Source organism: Lepidochelys olivacea, assembly GCF_965140295.1.
Source record: "Lepidochelys olivacea isolate rLepOli2 genome assembly, chromosome: 3".
Classification (NCBI taxonomy): domain Eukaryota; kingdom Metazoa; phylum Chordata; order Testudines; family Cheloniidae; genus Lepidochelys; species Lepidochelys olivacea.
Window position 1 is genome coordinate 188,559,705 of NC_140413.1, and position 18,389 is coordinate 188,578,093.

The 18,389-nt window shown below is 41.3% G+C and overlaps 1 protein-coding gene across 1 annotated transcript in view; it reads right to left on the reverse strand.

The window, feature by feature from the left end:
• Nucleotides 1-779: 779 nt before the first annotated feature.
• Nucleotides 780-18,389, reverse strand: part of LOC311518094 (uncharacterized protein) — a 111,946-nt gene continuing 94,336 nt past the window's right edge. The window contains exons 10-11 of the mRNA XM_084623545.1: nucleotides 12,600-12,703; nucleotides 780-1,124 (exon numbers count right to left, since the gene is read on the reverse strand). The gene's annotated coding sequence lies outside the window, so the exon portion shown is untranslated. The remainder of the gene's footprint in view (nucleotides 1,125-12,599; nucleotides 12,704-18,389) is intronic.

Consider the following 18,389-nt stretch of genomic DNA (forward strand, 5'->3'; position numbering starts at 1 on the left):
AAACCCCAGAAGCTGACAGCTAAAAATAGCCCAGTTATTTTGGGCTAGTATGGGCTAGACAGTTGCATACTTGGCAATGCCTACTGTACCTAATTGGAAATCCGGCCCTGATATCAGTCATGAATACATTGACCATGGTACCTCTGTTGTATCTGCAGTTGCTGCCATTGCAGTATTCAGGGTCTCTCCCCACACTCGCGGAATGCCTGAGTCAGATAAGGAGGAGAAAGGAGAGCTCAGGATGACCTGCAAGCCAGTGCTGCATCAGAGAAAGAGCAAAGGGCCTGGAGGATCACCCTTGCAGACAGCCTGGAAAAGATCATGGAGTGGAGAGGAGAAAGGTACTGGAAAAGAAGAGGCATGTGCAGCCAGGACATCCTTGCGCTTCCCTAGCATCAACAGTGCTGGTCCAACAATCTCATCTTCTGCAGCCCATTGAAAACTCAGTATCAGGATCTCCCTAAACCCTCACCTCAACACACCACCCGGTATCAGGGGTTCTCCTTACCACTCCACCACAGGGAATATTACAGACAAACACAGCTTCACATACCTGGACCTTGCGAAAGCCATGGTTGGCGTATTTCAGGTAACCTGAATATGCATGATTGTTCTTTCTCCTGTTCACTTAATTTATTAAGATTTAAAGCTTAATAAAATTTTAATTGTCTGGTTCAAGTTACAGAATAGAATTTTGGAAAAAAAACCCTCATCTTTATTAGTTCATAACATATGCTAGCTGGTGCTGAGCAATTCTAATAACTAACAATTACCTTTTACTGCACTGTGTCACACAACTCATAACATCATTTACAAACAATATTAATAGATGCATTGACAAAGTTATACTCCTTCATACACAGCAACCACTACAAGAATCATACCAGGCCACAAAAGAGCAAGACCAGGTAGAGCACACGACAGCAACACTGCTGCCTCACCGTTAAAATGTTTTTTCAAAGCCTCCCTGCGCTGTATAGCTCTGTGTTGAGCTCTTCTAATAGCTCTTGTATCTGGCTGTTCAAATTCATCAATAGCTGCTCCACCTCCACCTTCCATGGAAACTCCTCGCTTTGCTTCACAGATATTATGCAGGACACAGCAGACAGCTATAACCATTGGAGCTGAGTGAGAAAAAATATCCCAACCTTCAGATGATCAAAGGCACAACCAATTGTCATTTTGTACCTGCTGAGCTGTAGCTGAAGTGTTCCTTAGCCAGTGTATGGCTTCATGAGCCATGGGAGCAAGGGATAGGCTTGGTCACCCAGTATTACTATTGGCATTTCAACATTCCCAATGGTAGTCTGCTAGCTGGGAAAGAAAGTCCCTGCTTGTAGCTTTCTGAACAGTCCTGTGTTCTTAAAGACGCACACACCATGCATCTTCCCTCACCAGCCCACACTGATGTTGATAAAGAGTCCCTGGTGATCCACTACCATAGAAAAGCAGCCCTTTCTGTTGATGTACTCTGCAGCAAGGTGGTCTGGTGCCATGCCATCGATTATCCAACCACAGTTTGGGAACCCATGCTGCACAACCATCCACTATGTCCTGCAGATTGGTGAGAGTCACAGTACTGCATAGCAGGAGTCGATTAATTGCCCTGTGCACTTGCATGACACCAGCCCCTACTGTGAATTTTCTGACTACAAATTGATTCCTGCTTGACTGGTAGCAATCTGGCATTGCAAGTTTCCACAATGTAATTGCCATTTATTTCTCAGCTGTCAATACAGCTCTCATTTTCATGTTGCTGCACCAGAGAGCTGTGGCAAGTTCAGCACAGAGATCCGGAAATGTGGCCTTGTGCATCTGAAAATTCTACAGCCACTGCTTGTCATCCCAAACCTTCAATACAGTGTGATCCCACCAGTCAGTGCTTGTTTCTAGGGCCCAGAACTGGCGCTCCACCATCTCCAGCTGCTGTCTGTGAATGACACCAATAACCTTGAATTGTTTCTTTCTGTGTCCCATAATAATCTGACCTCCAAGGAATTGTCATGTTCCCTGCGGCTCCTCTTGCAGCTCTACAAATGCTGCAGGATCATACGTAGGGCCCTACCAAATTCACAGCCATGAAAAATGCATCATAGACTGTGAAATCTGATCTCCCCCGTGAAATCTGGCTATGGTAAGGGAGTGGCAAGACTGGGGGCACCCCAGCCAAGGTCTCCTATTGTGGGCCGAGCTCCAGCTAGTCATGGCCTGGGCTGGGGAGGGACCGGACTTCTTCTTCCCCTGTAGGGGCTGCTCCCAGAGCTGGATCAGACCCACCTCTGGGAACGTCCTGCAGCTTGAGGAAGCTCTGAAGCTGCTGGCTGGGAGCCCAACACCAAAGGTAACAAGGTGGCTGTCAGCCCCTGACCCAGGCAGGGAGGCTGCAGCTCCAGCTGTGAGCCCCTGACCCGTGTGGAGAGGCTGCAGCTCCAGCTGTCACTCCCTGTGCAGAGAGGCTGTGACTCTAGTTGTCACTCCTCCCCCACCCCCCAGGAAAACTTGGATATATGGTAAACCACCCCTTATATCCTGTAACCCTCACTTCTGCGCTGCTGGCAGTAGCACTGGCTTTAAAGCTGGGTGCCTGGCCAGGAGCCGCTGCTCTCCAGCTACCTAGCTCTGAAGGCAGCGCCCCTTCCAGCAGCAGTGAAGAAGTGAGGGTGGCAATCCCATGACTCCCCTACAATAGCCTTACAACCCCCTTTTGGGTCGGGACCTACACTCTTTCAACAACCGGAAATTTCAGATATAAACAAGTGAAACTGTGAAATTGACGATTTTTAAAATCCTATGACCACGAAATTGACCAAAACGGACCATGAGTTTGGTAGGGCCCTAATCATATGCCCTGTGGTTTCAATGCTCATGACAATAATGCAGAGCTGTTCAGGCTCCGTGTTTCTGTCAGAGATTGCAGACAGTGAGGAGGGATACATGAGTTTGTGGGATTTTGAATAGAAGGTGTTAAAATCATGGGATGCAGATCAAATCATGGGATGGAGAACATGACATTATGGGAAATTGACCCAGGCTCCCAAGTACCCCTGCGCAACTTGTTTCGACCTCCTCAGGCATTGCAAACACTTCCCAAAAGACCCTGCACTGGATGGTGGCAAGTTGCACAGTGAGATACCTACCCTAGGTGCATTGCATTCTGCATTGATACAAGTTCTCCAGGTGAGAACATGCACTGCCAACAGAAGGAGACAAGTATGCACACACACAAGCAATGTACTAACTGCGGCTTAGGTTGCCATAACTTTGTAGTGTAGACATGGCTGAAGTACTATGGCATTCAGTGATCTCTCAGTGCTTAAGGTGCTGGCAGGAGCTCTGCTTTATAATGGGTCTGGTTCAAAATGGCTGTTCTGGGCATCACAACAAGAGCTTCATAGTGCCCTGCCCAGACTCTGTCTGGGAAGCTGAGTCTTCAAAGGCACAGATCCTAAAACTATCAGTACAAAGAACGAATGGTACACCAACATGGGGAGATATGATTGCTCTCTATAAATATATCAGAGGGATAAATACCAGAGAGGGAGAGGAATTATTTAAACTCAGTACCAATGTGGACACAAGAACAAATGGATATAAACTGGCCACTAGGAAATTTAGATTAGAAATTAGACGAAGGTTTCTAACCATCAGAGGAGTGAAGTTTTCGAATAGCCTTCCGAGGGAAGTAGTGGGGGCAAAAGATCTATCTTGCTTTAAGATTAAACTCGATAAGTTTATGGAGAAGTTGGTATGATGGGATAACATGGTTTTGGTAATTAAATATTCATGGTAAATAGGCCCAATGGCCTGTGAGGGGTTTTTAGATGGGGTAAGATCCAAGTTACCCGGGAAAGAATTTTCTGTAGTATCTGGCTGATGAATCTTGCCCATATGCTCAGGGTTTAGCTGATTGCCATATTTGGGGTCGGGAAGGAATTTTCCTCCAGGGCAGATTGGAAGGCCCTGGAGGTTTTTCGCCTTCCTCTGTAGCATGGGGCACGGGTCACTTGCTGGAGGATTCTCTGCTCCTTGAGGTCTTCAAACTACAATTTGAGGACTTCAATAGCACAGATATAGGTGTGAGGTCTTTTTTAGGAGTGGTGGGTGAAATTCTGTGGCCTGCATTGTGCAGGAGGTCAGACTAGATGATCATAATGGTCCCTTCTGACCTAAATATCTATGAATCTATGAATCTATGAAACATCTCCCCTGCTGGATCCTTGATGTGAAGATTAAGATTAAGTAGGCAAAAAAATTTTGCATGTGTTTGGAACATACTTGCTTTGCCTCGGATGCATGACCCTTTGTTCCCCCATCAAGAAGGCACTAAAACCAGTCATATCCCATTATGAAAAGCATTCAGCTCAACTGAAGTGATGGAATGCAAATTTTTGAAGTGGCTGCATTTTCCACTGGGTACAGAAGTTGCACTGCAGGGTGCTGATTTCTCAGACTACTTGTACATATGATATAGTGCTTGGGAGAGCTTTGCTGAGCTTTTGCATCATTTTCAGGTGCTGCATCTAGTTGCCTCTCAAGTTAATATTCATTATTCATGTCCTTTATCAGTCATTACCCTTTCTTTGTCCTCTGCTTGATTTTGATTCCAGCTGCCAAATTCCCTAGCATCTTTCAAGCATAAATGATCAAATGATATTCAAGGCACATTTGTAGATATTTGACTCTTGCTAAAAACTTAATACACTCCAGCACTTTAACATTAATATTTCCTACACACAAATTAGAAAAAAATATTATGATTGTTTTATCCTCACAAAAAATAGTCTGCATTCTTTCTGCTCAGTTGGACCTCTGACATTATTTCAACACTTTTAAGTCTCAGAGATGTGATACAATGTGATAGCTCAATAGTTCTTTCTGCCTTTTCTTTTCATTATCAGTTTGTAATAATATACTTTACTCTGTAATGCCCATTAACTGGGTGGATAGCATATTGTAAAGCTTCCTAAAAGGGTACACTCCATATTAAGGAATTGTAATAGTGTTGTGAATATGTTCGGGTTTTCCTTTGAAAATTGCCTTAAAAAGTTGTATGCATGAGAATTTTCTCTTATTAACTAAGAGTAACTTTTAACTTATCAGCTCTTTCTTAATGTATATGACTTTGTCATAAATATACAGCTAAGGGTAGCATAAAATCCTTCCTTTACCTGTAAAGGGTTAAGAAGTTCAGATAACCTGGTTGGCACCTGACCAAAAGGACCAATAAGGGGAGAAGATACTTTCAAATCTGTGGGGGAAGGTTTTTGTTTTGTGTTTCTTTGTGTTCTCTCTGGGTCAGTGAGGAACCAGGGCAGGGAAAATGCATCTCCTAAAGCCATACCTGAATTAAGCATCTAAGATTACAAATTGTAAGTCATAGGAAGGAAACAGGTTAGATTATCTTGTTTTAGCTTGTGAATTTTCCCTAGGCTAAGAGGGAGGTTTATTACTGGGTTTTTTTGCAACTTTAAAGTTTTGCCTAGAGGGGAATCCTCTGTGTTTTGAATCTGATTACCCTGTAAAATTACCTTCCATCCTGATTTTACAGAGGTGCTTCTTTTACTTTTTCTTTATAATAAAGTTCTGCTTTCAAGAACCTGATTGGGGTTTTTAGTGTCCTAAAAACCCCAGGGACTGGTCTGTGCTCACCTTGTTTACTCTCAAGCCTCCCCAGGAAAGGGGGTGAAGGGCTTTGGGGGATATTTTGGGGAAACAGGAACTCCAAGTGGTCCTTTTCCTAAATCTTTGTCTAACTCACTTGGTGGTGGCAGCGATACTGTTCCAAGGGCAAGGGAGAATTTGTGCCTTGGGGAAGTTTTTAGCCTAAGCTGGTAAAGATAAGCTTAGGGGGTCATTTCATGTGGGTCCCCACATCTGTACCCTAGAGTTCAGAGTGGGAAGGTAACCCTGACAGACTTTAATACTAAAAATTAATCTTATAGGACACAAAATACTAGCATTAAAAACTACACTTTACTGGTAATTAGAGATGGGGTAGAATCCATTGCTCTGTGGATTTCCCTTACCAGTATTGATAAGCAGATAAGTAATCTAATTTACATAATGCCCTAAAAATAGAACAGATTAGTGCCTGGTAGATTTGCAGCTGACCTGAAAATGAGTAGCAGAGAATGGAGCACAAGTATTATATCATCACCACTGTCAAAATATGCATTAAAATATTATGCTGTGCCACATTATTAATTATTAGGAAAACAAACAAATAAGTGTGCGTGAAAATATATACTCCTTTCTATAAAGGAGTTATCTGCATGCTATTTAAGATGTAGAAAGGAGTTCCATCATTGCAAAGGACCTACTGAAAGTTAGACATGTTTATTATTCCACCAATAGTGGTTATGAAATGCTAGTTTGAGCAGGAAAGGATTCTGCACGGTCTAAATAGAAATCAAACAACTTTAATCTATCATTATTGTAAAACAGAAAAGTAAACATAATGAATGCCCTACCCCTTCAAAGACCAAACTAGTTCTTCAGGGCTTCCCTGAGGAAAAGTCCAAAAGAAAGGAAGAAGATATAGCTCAGTTCAGCCAAATTTCTGAGAATGGAGGAGGGAAGACAAAGCCCCTTCTAAGCCCTTCTCATTTGTTGGTAGGTCAGTGATGGTGCTGAGGTGGAAAAATAATAATATGCATCCTACCCATTGACCACGTTTGGAACTACCTGAATTGTATTATTGTATGGAACACCCTCATTCAACTATTTTTACCATCATGTATTAGACATGTTAGGGCCAATTTCATCCTTCATTTAATCAGATGTGGGAGATAAATTTGACCCTTGGGCTCACATATGCAAGATTTCAAAGTCAGAGGACATGTAAAAATAGTGTGATGACCCATCTTAAATACATGTTAGAAGTCATACATCTCCATGTGTATTCCCCTTGACCTAAGGGCAAGCACAAAGAGTCAAAGCTGATGTTCAAATAGGTTTTCTTAAATGTAGTTATAAATGAAGAAAGCAGGAATCATTAAACATAAATAGAATGCACAATTATTCATATTAGTAAAAAAAGTATAAAGATTTATACATGTATCAGATACTGCCTAAAGATTCTCTGAACAATATATCTAATTTGACTCGTTCACTATGAATATAGACTTATTTGAATGAACAATAGTAAATGAAAGATCCTTTACCTAATGCATCATTTAGGTGTACTTTCCAAAAAATCTACTGCTAATATTTTACTAATATTGGCCATGTCAATGTAAAGACATAAACAAGAATATGGTGCGCAGTTTGGTATTATAATTATGTGCTATACATTACCAATTAAATGTCATAATAATGGAAATAGACTCTTAAAGGATACATTGTGCCGATGGCTTTGTGAATGATCACTCCTATGTATATTATCTTTCCTATGCTGTAGAATGTGCTACTTTAATTTATTGTACATTCTCTTGGTCTCATTTTTGCACTGAGCCTCAGGAAAATACACTTATCCAAGCTGAAACCCACTTTCTAGTCCTGAACTGATCTCTAGATTTAGTAAGCCTGATCTGTGTAAAACAGTCCATTGGCATCAGCAGATTTATGCTGATTTACACCAGCTGAGGATCTATAGTAAATTGACCAGCTGTGGAGCATGAATTATGATAAAATGAATGGTTTCAGAGTAACATCCGTGTTAGTCTGTTACGGCAAAAAGAACAGCAGTACTTGTGGCACCTTAGAGACTAACAAATTTATTAGAGCATAAGCTTTCATGGGCAACAGATAATGTCACGGCAAACCTGGTGGCTGACCTTTGTGACTTTGTTCTCACCCACAACTATTTCACATTTGGGGACAATATATACCTTCAAGTCAGCGGCACTGCTATGAGTACTCACATGGCCCCACAGTATGCTAACATTTTTATGGCTGACTTAGAACAACGCTTCCTCAGCTCTTGTCCCCTAATGCCCCTACTCTACTTGCACTACATTGGTGACATCTTCATCATCTGGACCCATGGAAAAGAAGCCCTTGAGGAATTCCACCATGATTTCAACAATTTCCATCCTACCATCAACCTCACCCTAGACCAATCCACACAAGCGGTCCATTTCCTGGACACTACTGTGCTAATAAGCGATGGTCACATAAACACCACCCTATACCAGAAACCTACTGACCGTGATACTTACCTACATGCCTCCAGCTTCCATCCAGGACACACCACACGATCTATTGTCTCCAGCCAAGCTGTAAGATACAACCACAGTTGCTCCAATCCCTCAGACAGAGGCAAACACCTACAAGATCTCTATCAAGCATTCTTAAAACTACAATACCCACCTTCTGAAGTGAAAAAAACAGATTGACGGAGCCAGAAGAGTACCCAGAATTCACCTACTACACAACAGGCCCAACAAAGAAAATAACAGAACATCACTAGCTGTCACCTTCAGCCCCCAACTAAAACCTCTCCAGCGCATCATCAAAGATTTACAACCTAACCTGAAAAATGATCCCTCACTCTCACAGATCTTGGGAGACAGACCAGTCCTCGCTTACTGACAGCCCCCCAACCTGAAGGAAATACTCTCCAGCAACGACACACCAAAAACACTAACCCAAGAACCTATCCTTGCAACAAAGCCCAATGCCAACTCTGTCCACATATATATTCAAGTGACACCATCATAGGACCTAATCACATTAGCCATGCCATCAGGGGCTCGTTCACCTGCACATCTACCAGTGTGATATATGCCATCATGTGCCAGCAGTGGCCCTCTGCCATGTACATTGGCCAAACAGGACAGTCTTTATGCAAAAAAATAAATGGACACAAATCTGACATCAGGAATCATAACATTCAAAAACCGGTAGGAGAACACTTCAACCTCTCTGGCCACTCAGTAAAAGACTTAAGGGTGGCAATTTTGCAACAGAAAAGCTTCAAAAACAGATTCCAATGAGAAACTACTGAGCTTGAATTAATATGCAAACTAGATACCATTAACTTGGGTTTGAATAGAGACTGGGAATGGCTGGGTCATTACACATATTGAATCTATTTCCCTAAGTTAAGTATCCTCACATCTTCTTGTCAACTGTCTAAATGGGCCATCTTGATTATCACTACAAACATTTTTTTCTCCTGCTGATAATAGCTCATCTTAACTAATTAGCCTCTTATAGTTTGTATGGCAACTTCTACCTTCTCTGTGTGTGTGTGTGTCATATATATATTCTTACTATATGTTCCATTCTGTGCATCTGATGAAGTGGGCTGTAGCCCACGAAAGCTTATGCTCTAATAAATGTGTTAGTCTCTAAGGTGCCACAAGTACTCCTTTTTTTTTTTTGATAAAATGAATGGGCAAGGAAGAGAACTGAGTGGCCAGGGAAAGATGCAAAAAAGATTAATGAAAGTGCCTAGTAGTAGAGCTGTGTGGTAGTTTAATAACACAATCTACAATCAGGTGAACAGCACTTGGTTTAATTTTTCATTACAAACCCAAAGCTCAGAGCAACTTTGCTAAGGTTCACAAACCTTGTATTCAGCTTATGATCTGGGTTGGAAAATGGTATATGAAACTTGGTGGTTTGCTAGGGTAATCGTAGCGGGTAGAAACTAAAATGGAAGAAGATTAATTTTCTGTAAAACAGAATTACGAAGAGATAGGAGATACTTGGAACAGCTTGCAAGGCACAAATGTGAGGAGCACAGAATTCAAAGCAACTGGAGAAGCCTGGAGTGGGTGAAGCTAAGGCATTCTCATGACACCTATGTCATTATATGTGTAAATAGTTCTTAATAATAGGGAAGAAGTTTCAAACTTCCCAAGGCTAGACCTTTGGCATGAAGGTATGCAGACAAATAGCAGGATTGTTTTCTTTTATAGAGGGTGAGTCTGAGCCCTAAATTTAGGTCAATATTGTGATTTATTGACATAACTGTGACCGTATAGATCATTGTTGCAACCAAGGTCCTATAGTTGCACCAAATCTTTACAAAGGAGGTCAAGTAAGGTGTCTATATAAAAGCTGTAATTTGCTTGTTATGATTATTCTGTCTGTATGCGTGTATCATTTTTGTATTTGAAGTTATGAATATTGAATATATGAATATTAATCTTCTTGTATCTCAGTGTGTTTAATTCTAAGTAGCCTCAATGAAGCATTTGGTCAGCTTCTTGAGAAAGGACTACTCTCAGTAAGTGCTCAATCAAGAAACACTTAGCTAACAATGGACTTTGGGAGATGCCAATCCACATCTGACCTTTCCTAGGAATGGTTAAACTAACATGTAAACAATGGCATCGGTTTGCAAAAAGCTGAATCATTCATGGACATGTGACTTGCCGAGGTGGCTACAAACTCCATCTTGTTGCTGTGATTTTTCACAGAAGAACCATGGGGTTTCTGCCCACAAGAGAGAGAATATAAAGGCCCTGGAAGCCCCTGCATTTTGTCTTCAGCTGGCTCAAGAGATGGCCTCTCCACCCCAAAGAGATGCCTGAAAGAAACTGGAACAAAGGACAGTAACTACAGGGATGTGAGTGATTGCTGGACCTAGGCCATAAACTACAATGTTGGTCTGAAAAGGATTGAGCCCAGACTAAGAAGGAGTCTAGTCTTTGAAAGAAGCTTATTGGGACATCTCTGAGGGTGAGATTTATCTGTATTCAGTTTCCTACTGTATTAGGCTTAGCCTGGCGTGTTTTATTTTATTTTGCTTGGTAACTTACTTTGTTTTGTCTGTTATTACTTGGGAGCACTTAAATCCTACTTTTTATACTTAATAAAATCACTTTTTGCTTATTAATTAACCCAGAGTAAGTAATGAATACCTAGGGAGCAAACAGCTATGCGGATCTCTCTATCAATGTTACAGAGGACGGACAATTTATGAGTTTACCCTGTGTAAGCTTTATATAGAGTACAATGGATTTATTTGGGGTTTGGATCCCACAGCGGGCAGGGTGTCTGGCTGCTAGAGACAGGAGCACTTGTTAAGCCGTTTTTAGTAAAATCTGCAGTTTTGGGGGTGTGGGTCAGACCCTAGGTCTGTGTTGCAGCAGATTAGCATATCTGGCTCATCAAGACAGGATTCTGGAGGCCCAAACTGGCACAGAAAATGGGCTCAGAGGTAGTCTCAGCACATCCAGTGACAGTCCCAAGGGGGGTCTCTGTGACCGAACCCATCACAGATATACTGACCTACTCTAAACCATATCATAGCTGCGGGCTAGTAAAACTATTATCACTAGCTTCCATATCTGTGGCATTGAGTGGGGATCTTGAAGAGCAGAGAAACAGAGGCAAAGATCTGGAACTTGAAGGGCTTACGGCAACCCTGTGTGAGGAAGGACTTAAGTAAAAACAACACCTCTTCAGGAGGTAAAGAAATTAAATGAGACTGGGGAAAAATGGAGTACATCAGCAGTGGTTATAGGAGACAAGGTAATATGTATATTAGCAAAAGGGTAGATAGATAACTGGGGCCATCTCTCCTGGTCCTCTTTTATATATGTCCATATTAGGGTAGTACTGGATTTCAGAACCTTAAAATGGTATTAGGAAATAATTATGCTTAAATGTCTAATCTGATCTGAGATCACCTAGAATGAGAGTGAAGAGAGGTCCAGAGATTAAACTAAATGACAAATTTCAACTTCATACTTAGTATTATTTAACCTGCAGCCTGAAGCCCAACTAAAATGGCTCCTTATTTTCATCAGTACAGGGAAAGCAACAGAGGGCTAGTTACAAAGTGCTAACAAGTCATTCTCATAGAATTCCTCTCTTCCCACTGCTGTTCCCTTGACCTCCTGAGAAGTGTATAGAATCACAGACAAATGTTGAATAGGTAGTTTAAGAAAAGCAGACATGACCCTGGGTAGCATATGATGAGTCAGTTAAGAAGTCTAAGATCGTGTACCAATTAACACTACCACTGCCCTATGGATGCTTTTAAAGCAGTGGGAGGATGGGCTTGTAGTTGAAGCATTGGCTTAGAAGTCAGGAAATCTGGGTTCAATTCCCAAATCTACCTGGAATTTCTTATGTGACAATCTCTCTATGCCTAAGGTCTGTTAATGGGGTAATGGTGTTTCCCTAACTCACAGGGAGTGTTGTGAGAACAAATTCATTGATGTTTGTGAGTGGCTCAGATACTATGTTAATGAGGGCCATATAAATGTCTAGATATAGACAAATCTTCCTCAAATCTAAATATTTAAACAATTTAGAAGAGACCTTTCATCAAAATAGAAATGAAACATGTACCAATAGTATATATTTTTTTAGGATTGACCCAAATTAACCACCTGAGATTCCAGGGAGGGCATTTAATGTTAATATCCTTCAAACATGGATTTTAGTCCAAACTCTCTCTTTTATTTTAAGAGGGGCAATGAGATTCTTAGCTTATGTATGAAGTTCCAATGAGCTGGCCATTTATCTCATCAGCACTATTCCTTTAATGGAAAAAAAGTTAATCGCTTTGAATTAGTTCAGGCCAATAAAATGTTTAACAAATGGGTTCCTTCAAGTCCAATTTAAACATACATCAATTTTCAGAAAGGCCATCATTAGTCAGTCACTCTGGTTTGTTCTAGCATTAACCAAATTACCTTCTCCATAGGCCACAGGGATAATTCCCAAACAGGCTTATAACTCCAGCTGGGTATCCATGTCAAAATGATTTCTCAAGGAGAACATCCCTCTCCTAGCCATGCTGCTTGATTTTAAGAAGAAAATACAGAATTATAATCTGTTCCAGTTGAACCTTCTCAGTGTCCACATTAACCCCTCCCTTGGTGTTTGTGCATGTGGAGTATAGAAACCCCATTACATTCATTCTTGTTCCTAGAATCAACAAATGCAATGACACCTATTTCATTTGTAAATTCCAGTCCAGGAAGCTTCAGTGAAACTCAAACTTTAAGATCCATTTGCCTCTTTGGTAACTTTAGATACCATTATTGATTTTTTTTTAAACAATACACTGCACAAAAGGCTGCCTGTTCCAAGAAATTCTAGGAACAAGAGCTAAGTGTCCCTATCTGACAAATGTCCTGCCTTTCAACTACAAAACAAGCTGAGTCTTGCATTATTCAATTAATGCACAAACATGACAAAGAACATACTTCAGTAATCTAGAAACAAAATAATTGTTCTTTTCTTTTATTATGCCATTATATATGCTGGATGATCATTTCAAGTACAATGCTTTGTTAATCAAAGATGAGGCAGTTTCCTTTCTCAAGGTCATTAAAGTTTAATGCATCCAACTGCTGAACAGGTAGCACTATCTCTTTGATGTTTTGCATTTTTTCCTTATATTTGACAATTCATCAGCCATTTGTTTATGTTGTTTCTCCCAGTAAGTCACTGAATAAGTTTCAAAGTAACTTAATATGTGTAACCATACACATGAAGAAATTCCTTGCATTATTAATTTTTTTTTAAAAAAAATCTCATTGACCAGTGATCTTCCTTTGATGGATATGTTAAATAAGGATCTTTTTACAGCTGCTGTTCAGAAGAGTTGTGAGCGCCTGAGTTTCTCAAGGATCATAAATACATTGTTATTAATTTGGTAAGCTTGTTACTCTGAGCTAATATGTACTTTAAACTCACTATTATACATACACAACTGGTCAGTAATATTCTTCCTCAATGGACAAAGCAGTTCAAAATACTCAAAAGCTTAGTTTAGAGAGACAGGATTTTCCTAGATTTGGAGGAGAAATCCCCTCTCTCCCTAACTCAAAACATGATTTAAAAATAAATCTAAGTGTGCATACCTCAAAGTGTGCATTACTTACACCAAAGTGCAGTTCTACTTTGACAAGTGTTTATGTAAAAAAATGACAGGTTTCAGAGTAACAGCCGTGTTAGTCTGTATTCGCAAAAAGAAAAGGAGTACTTGTGGCACCTTAGAGACTAACCAATTTATTTGAGCATAAATAAACACTAGCACCCAATTTATCGGCCTGAGTGCCGAAAACCAAAAAGTGTATGGATACAGGGTATTTCCCAAAGGACATCACACTGCAATATACAAATCAACATTTCTAATTCCAGATTGCTTTCTGGACTTTCAGAATGAACCCTTTTCTTCTCTTCTGCTTTTCTTTGGAGAGTTTGGAGAATTCTCACAGGCATCACAATCAAAGCACTAAGCTAATAATGTTAGGTATATTTCCTTCCCCTTTTCCTGCACCTCAGTTTAGCTCTCTGTTAGGGTATAGACTAGAGTTTAATCTTCTCAGGTCTTTGATCTCTCTCCATATCATAAGAGTTAAATCTCTGAAAGAACAAAAGCGACACAATGTCTAAAAGCAAAAACATTACTAAATCTATCTGTGTGTATATAAAAACAAAACAGTTTATTTCTAGTCCATGAAATGATTGTGAATATTGTCAACAACAACTGTTGTAATACTTCTAGGCGTTTTCCTCACGTTTTAGTTCTGGTTACTACCACAAATTCAAAATATATGTATGCACATGCACATACATAAATTCTCTTAGGCCCTTCTCTTGGAAGGTTTTCCCTTCTTATCTGTGTAGAATGGTGCCCAAATCCTCTGACGGGCATGCCAGTGCCTTTAATTTGGGGAACGTGACAATCCCAGAGTCTCCTTAAAACTTCCATTTTGTCTCTGCAATGTCAGGTTGCAGTTTAAACAGCCTGCAGCAATTCTAGTCATCTCCTTCTTTCAGTGGGATGAGGGAGCCTGCAGTCTAAATCCAACATAACTGGTAAAGTCCCTGGATCACAACTGTTTACAGCAAATCCTTCTCATTCTTGCACTGCTCCCTTGAGTTTCCAGTTTGACGCCCACTCCTCCTATTTATAAACTTTCTCCCTCTCCTTGAGTTCCTATTGATTTCATTCTCAGAGAGTGACTGTGGCTTTCCTGCCAGGTAGCTTGCCCACAACAGAAATCACTTACATGGCTTCAAACAGCTAATGAGCATGCCTCGTGCCAATCACACCCAATTTCTGGATGGTTATGGTCCATCCAGCAGTAAGCCCACCCAACTCTGCCAATTCTGAAGGCACACAGTGCCCCACCCCCTGAGAAAAAGGTCTGAACCAGGCCAGAGAGGCTGTGCAGACCAGCAGCCAATCAGAGAAAGCCTGGGGAGAGCCAATAAGAGCAGAGACAGAGGCAGCCAATCAGGGCCAGGCTAGGTCCTATATAAAGTCTGCCTAGCAGAGGAGAAGGCAGTTATGTCCTGACTAGCAAGGGAGAAGGACTGGCTCCTGAGCTAAGGAGCAATACCTTGGACAGAGCAGTGTTGGGCAGGCTTGAGGCAGTAGAGCAGGACTTTGGCTCAGATACCTGCCGGGCTGCGGCTCTTGCTAAGAGGGGTCGAGAAGGTGCATGAGAGCTAAAAGGGAAGTGGCCCAGGGAAATAGGTAGGCAACAGGGGAGAGAAGAAGGGCAGAAGGAGGCTGATGCTAGAGGGTCCCTGAGTCCCAGAGTAGCGGGTGGGCCTGGGTCCCCCTGCCCATTCCCCCATTGTACTGGCCATGGAGGAGAAAGGCTGAGACAGACTGTGACCTGCCCCTGAGACAAAGGGCTAGGGTTGTGGTTAGCCACTGAGGCAGGGATAAATGGAAGAACTGCTGTTAACAATGCCCCATGCCACCCCTGGAAGGGGGTGAGACCAGAGTGTCCTGCAGAAGTGGATGCAAGGTGTCCTACAGAGGATGCTGCTGAGCAGGGAGCAACGCAGGTCCCAGGATGGTGGAGCAGAGACAATGGGTGAGCTACCATGTGTCGAGGATGCCCCGCAGAGCTAATTCCTGGAGTGACCAGCGGGAGGTGCTGAGTCTTGGCCCTTTCACATGCCCCAAAACAAAACAGGAAACTATGTATCCTACCCACTGTTTATTAGCTTATTTATACCACTACATACAATAGAAACTCAGAGTTATGAACAGCAGAGTTATAAACTGACCCATCAAACCACACACCTCATTTGGAACCGGAAGTATGCAATCAGGCAGCAGCAGAGACAAAAAAAAAAAAAAGCCAGTACAGTAGTGTGTTAAACATACCCTACTAAAAAAATAAAGGGTAAGTTTAATAAAAAAGATTTGACAAGGTAAGGAAACTATTTCTGTGCTTGTTTCATTTAAATGATGGTTAAAAGCAGCATTTTTCTTCTGCATAGTCAAGTTTCAAAGCTGTATTATGTCAGTGTTCAGCTGAAAACTTTTGAAACAACATTTTGTTCAGAGTTATGAATGTTTCAGAGATACGAACAACCTCCATTCCTATAACTTTGAAGTTCTACTTTACTGCAGTGAAAGAATATGGGTTATGCCAACCTTGAACTGCAAGGGCAGCAGATTCCTGGGTATGGCAGAAAATCCTCAGGGTGTCTGTATGCTGGAGGAACTCAAGAAATGACATGTGTTTTACTGTACCTGGCTATGATCCCAGCCTGTTCCCTGCCACTGCTCCCCTTTAGCTCAAGGGGGATTCCACAGTGCAGTGCCATGTCCACAAAAAGTTTGTATTTTGACAAGCAATACCTATGTAGACTGGGACAATATGGCCTTTTTAGAGAGATAAGGTTTGAGAGAATGATTGAGTTTTAGCACTGTGTTATATGTAACACTCTTTGCGGGAATTTAGCCTCTTAGTTGTGTATACAGATTCATCTTGGCATGTCAAGACTCACTATCATACAAGTTCCTAGGAAAAAAAGAAAGGAAAACACAAATGTGTTTTCCAAGTGCTTTAGTTCCTTCATATCTCCAATTTAAAATGCACAAAAGAAATATAGTGAATTTAAATCATAATCATTTAAATGTTAATATTGTTAACTCTTTCACTGCTCATGAAAGCATGCATCAAACAAGCCAAATACAAAACATGAATGAAGCCAGGTTGTGCCTGACTTTTGGTTGAAACAATGTGGAGGAGTAAATGCTAAGCATTTGTTTAGTTCTTCACATGGAATTTATGAGGAGAACTGAAAAGTCAGCCCTAGTTCAGCTGAATAGTCTGTGGACCTTTGCCCTGAAGAGCTTACAAGCTGAATAGACAAGACAGAGAAAGGCTAGGAGGGAGAAAAGAGGCACTGAGACATGCAATGTCTTGCCCAAGATCACAGAAGAGGTAAGTGGCAGAACAAAGCTTAGATCCCAGCTGAATTGTCTCCTAGCACAGTGCCCTTGCCACTAAATCAATCATTCACAGTGCCAGCCATGTTTGCCACAATCACTTGAAGGACACAATCGTTCACAGCTCCCATTCAGTGTTAGTTCATCTTCTTAATCAGTGATAACACTCACATACCAATGCCTGGGAACCCACAGGGAGTTGCCTTTTCAAAATCTTTATAAAACAGACCATAGGGTAACTCCTGATTTCCTGTAAAGCTGCTGTTTTACTTAATCCCTGATGGAGCAAGTGGTAGCGGTATAAGTGTCTAAAAAACACTTAATTTAGATTTAACAGGTCAGTTAAAATATCACTGGGCTCAAAAAGAACACTTACTGTAGTTTAATGAGTACATGGGGTACATCTAGCTGAGAAGTCTGCTAGCCACACAACATACTGCCCCCTTTTCAGAATTTGTTATCTTTAGGAACTGTATTTGGGTTTACCTTTGTGATTAAATTTGCAATATAAATTGCACTGGAACTTTGGATTTGTTACTTCCAAAGCAGGTGACTTGTACTCATTGTGATGGCTTAAGGCAAATAAGGCTGTAGGGGATCATGCAGCTGCAGGATATTGCCTCTCATTTACCAGTTTTATTTACTGTAGTTACCCCACAAAGGATTCATTTTAATCTCCAATGCAGCCCTGCAAGTCTTGCCAGTATCTTACCTGCCCCTCTCCACATTACTCTAATATTCCTCCCACCTGGCCATCTCCACTGTAATCTTCCATATAGTCTATTCCTGGATTTTTTTTCATGCTTCTTAGTGCTTTCCAGTCTCTGCTTTTTAGTGCTGGTTACTAATTTTGGTCCCAATCCTGTGACTGCTCTGCACACAGAGCTTCTGCAGAATTAGCCCTGTTACTTCCCGTTGTGCTGGGCAAAGTAGGACTGGAGCAAAGCTTTTGTTAGCTGCTCAAACCAAATGACAAAAGCACTTTGTCCAGCTTTGTCTACAGCTTGGACACGCAGGAAAGAGAACAGGTGGAAAAATCAGAAAAGTTATTGTAATAGTATTATATTAATCTATTGTCAAATGACTCACAGTTTATCAGTAGTAACTGCCAGAAGAGTAGTATTCATTTGGAGCCAAATTCTGCCATCCTCACTCACACTGAGTAGTGCCCTACTTCACGAGGAGGCCCACCGATTATTATTCAATAGTTGTAAGGAAAGCAGAGCCTGGCTCTAACTATATAATCAGCCCCTTTGCTGGGACACTGCCT